At 41.1% G+C, this 4,297-nt stretch overlaps 1 protein-coding gene across 1 annotated transcript in view; it reads left to right on the plus strand.

The window, feature by feature from the left end:
- The window catches only part of RAD54L (RAD54-like (S. cerevisiae)), a 28,239-nt gene that overhangs the window by 15,466 nt on the left and 8,476 nt on the right, over positions 1–4,297 (plus strand). The gene's annotated exons all lie outside the window — the stretch shown is intronic.

Below are 4,297 nucleotides of genomic sequence, written 5' to 3' on the forward strand. Positions count from 1 at the left end.
TTTTTTTTTTTTTTTTTTTTTTTTTGGTCTTTTTCCGTGTCCGGCAACGGATCGCAACCCTCAGTGTCGCCCCCGCACCGGACCGGGGACCGGCAACGGGACCGCAACCCTCGGTGTTGCCCCCGCGCCTCGCTCAGCCAGTGAGCGGGAACCGGTCTGTATGTGGGATCCGAACCCTCGGGCGGGAGCGCCGCCGCGCTTCCCAAGCGGCGCACTTATTATCCCAGGCATTTTTACTCCCCATATCCTAGCTCCCTTAGAAGAACTTTGGCCTTAGAGCAGACTCTGTCTTGGGCAGTTTTTTTTTTGTTGTTTTTTTTTTAAAACCATGTAACCATTTCTCTCTTTTTTTTCCTGGCAGTTGGCTGGTATGGAGATCTGAACCCTTCACCTTGGTGTTATAACACCGTGCTTTAACCAACTGAGCTAACGGGCCAGCCCATTAACCATTTTTAAGTGTACAGTTACGTTGTATTAAGTACACTCACATTATTGTGCAGCCATCACCACTGTCCATCATCAGAATTTTTTCATCATGTAAAACTGAAACTCTACCCGTTAAATAATAACTCCCCATTCTCCTTCCCCTCCAGTGCCTGGCAACCATCATTTGGGCAATTCTCATACGTAGATATTTGTGGAAGGGTTCATTAGTACCACACCAACATGCCAGTGCTCAGGAGAATAACATTTACTGAGTGGCAAGATTATCACAAAGTGACCGTATTTGTGTAACCACCACCAGATCAGTTACCACCGCCATCTCAGCAGCCCCTCCTAATCACTACCCTCTTCTTTCACCCTAGAAGTAAACATTCTCCTGACACTATAGATTGGTTTTGCCTATTTTTGAACTCAATATATTCCTTTGCATCAGGTTTTTTTTTTTGTTCAGCATTATGTTTATGAAATTCATCCATGTTGTGTGTAGCAGCAGTTCATTCATTTTCATTGTTGCATACTATTCTGTGGTATGAATATATCAGAATCTATTTATTTATTTTTTTATTTTTAAAAGATGACTGGTAAGGGGATCTTAACCCTTGACTTGGTGTTGTCAGCACCATGCTCTCCCAGGTGAGCTAACTGGCCATCCCTATACAGGGATCCAAACCCGTGGCCTTGATGTTATTAGCACCACACTCTCCCAAGTGAGCCACAGGCCGGCCCCAGAGTTTATTTATTCTACTGTTGATAGACAATTGTCGTTTCCAGTTTTTTATTCTTTTGAATAATGATGCTGTGGATATTCTCGTATATGTCTTTACGTGAGCATAGTATGCATTTCTGTTGGTAAGTATACATTTGTCCTAAGAGTGGAATTGCTGGGTCATATGTTATGCATATCTTCTGCTCTAGTAGATACTCCAGTTTTTTTTTTTTTCCCTTTTTTTTTGTCTTTTTTCGTGTCCGGCAACGGATCGCAACCCTCAGTGTCGCGCCCGTACCGGACCGGGACCGGCAACGGGATCGCAATCCTCGGTACTGCACCTGCACCTCGCTCAGCCAGTGAGCGGGAACCGGTCAGTATGTGGGATCCAAACCCTCGGCGGGAGCACCACCATGCTCCCAAGCGGCGCACTGTAGCAGTGTGCCATCGGGCCGGCCCGATACTCCAGTTTTTCAAAGCGATTGTGCCAGCAATGTATAAGAAATCCAGTGTCTCTATATCAGAGGTCAACAAACTTTCTTAGAGGGCTAGAGAGTAAGTATTTTAGGCTGTCTCTGTCATAACTACTCAACTCTGCTGTTGTATCATGAAAACAGCCATAAATAATAGGTAAATGAATGGGCATGGCTGTGTTTTAATAAAACTTTATTTATAGAAAGAGGTGGCTAGCCATGGCTATAGTTTGCCAATCCTGCTCTATGTCATCACCAATATTTGTCTTTTTCTTTTTTAATTTTAGTCATTCTGGTGGATGTTTAGTGCTATCTCATTGCATTTACCTAATGATGAATAAAGCCAGACATCTTTAAATATGTTCATTGGCCATTTGGACATTCTCTTTTTTTTTTTTTTTTTAAAAAGATGACCGGTAAGGGGATCTTAACCCTTGACTTGGTGTTGTCAGCACCACGCTCACCCAGTGAGCTAACCGGCCATCCCTATATGGGATCTGAACCCGTGGCCCTGGTGCTATCAGCACCGCACTCTCCCGAGTGAGCCACAGGCCGGCCCAATGGACATTCTCTTTTTTTTTTTTTTTAAAAAGATGACCGGTAAGGGGATCTTAACCCTTGACTTGGGGTTGTCAGCACCACGCTCACCCAGTGAGCTAACCGGCCATCCCTATATGGGATCTGAACCCGTGGCCCTGGTGCTATCAGCACCGCACTCTCCCGAGTGAGCCACAGGCCGGCCCAATGGACATTCTCTTTTGTGAAGTACCTGACCTTGTCTTTTGCCCATTCTTAAACATTTTGTTTATCCATTCATCAGTCAACGGATATTTGGGTTATTTCCACCTTTTGGCTATTATGACCTATGCTGCTGTAAACATTCATATACAAGTTTGTCCGTGGGCATATGTTTTCATTTCTCTTGAGTGTATACCTAGGAGTGGAATTGCTGTCATATGATAACTGTATTTAGTTGAAGATACCTTGGTTAGAGTGTGGTGTTATAATAGCAAGGTCAAGGGTTCAAATCCTGATATCAGCCAGCTGCCAAAAAAAAAAAAAATTCTGTTCCTTGTTTGTTGAGTGTTTTTAATGAAAAGGTGTTGGAAGAAGCTTTATTGTTTTATCTTTCACATTAAAATCTGTAATTCATCTTAAATTAATTTTTATATATGATATGAGGTGGAGATCAAGATTCATCTTTTTCCTATGGATATCTGACTAACCCAGCACCATTTATTGAAACGACTGTCCTTTTCTTCATTGCTTTGCTTGCTGCCTTCATGTCAAAAGTGGTCTATTTGTTTGTGTCAGTACTTCTCTGCTTTAATTACTGTTGCTTAATAATAAGTCTTGATATCCATTAGTGTGAGTCTTCCAACTATATTTTTATTCCTTAACATTATCCTGGATATTTTTGGCCCTTTGCATTCTCATGTAGTTTTAGAACCAGCTTTGTCAATGTGCAATTTGCACCCCTCTCACTCCTCTCTCCTCTCCCCCGACTGCTGTGGGGATCTCAACCCATGACCAGTCTTATAAGGCTGCGCTCTAACTAGCTGAGCTAACCAGCCAGTCCCCTAATTGGATTTTGATTGGGCTATATTAAATCCATAGATAATTCTGAAAGATCTGATATTTTTATAACATGGAATCTTCCAATCTGTTCATATGACCTATCCCTCTATTTACATTAATTTTTATTTCTCTCAATGATCTTTTATGGCTTTCTGTAGAGAAATATACATCTTTAGTTAGATTTATTTCTAGGTATGTAACTGTTTTTCAATGCAATTATGTGATATCTTTTAAAGTTTTTATTATTTATAATTATTTGTTGGTAATAAATAGAAATTCAATAGACTTTTTGTATATTGACTTTCACCTGGGCTGGCTGATAGTCTTTGTATCTGGAAAAGTCTTTGTTTCTGGAAACCTTGCTAAATTCATTGATCAGATAATTTCTGTACATTCTTTTAGATTTTTCTGCATACATCATCATGTCATCTGCAAATAATGACAATTTATGTCTTCCATTTTAATTCATATGCTTTTCGTTTTTTGTGTGTGTTTCTTTTATGCACTGTTAGAGCCTTTATTACTGTCCTGAATAGAGGTGGTGACAGTAGGTCTTATTCTGATCTCAGGGGAAAAAGAAAGCTTTCAAAATTTAAACATTAAATATTTGGGTTTTTATTTTTATTTATTTTTTTAATTTATTTTATTTTTTTCTTTTTTCAAAAAGATGACCGGTCGGGGCCGGCCCGTGGCTCACTCGGTAGAGTGCGGTGCTGATAACACCAAGGCCCCGGGTTCGGATCCCACATAGGGATGGCCGGTTCACTCACTGGCTGAGCGTGGTGCTGACAACACCAAGTCAAGGGTTAAGATCCCCTTACCGGTCATCCTTTAAAAAAAAAAAAAAAGATGACCGGTAGGGGGATCTTACCCCTTGACTTGGTGTTGTCAGCACCACGCTCAGCCAGTGAGCGAACGGGCCATCCCTATATGGGATCTGAACCCATGGCCTTGGTGTTATCAGCACCACACTCTCCCGAGTGAGCCACAGGCCGGCCCTAAACATTAAATATTTGCTTTGGGTTTTTTATAGATGTTCTTTATCAGAGATTGAGGACTTTTTTCCTATTTTATTATTAGTTTCCTAGGAGTTTTT

Source organism: Galeopterus variegatus, unplaced genomic scaffold, assembly GCF_000696425.1.
Source record: "Galeopterus variegatus unplaced genomic scaffold, G_variegatus-3.0.2 Scaffold242, whole genome shotgun sequence".
NCBI classification, from domain to species: Eukaryota; Metazoa; Chordata; class Mammalia; order Dermoptera; family Cynocephalidae; genus Galeopterus; species Galeopterus variegatus.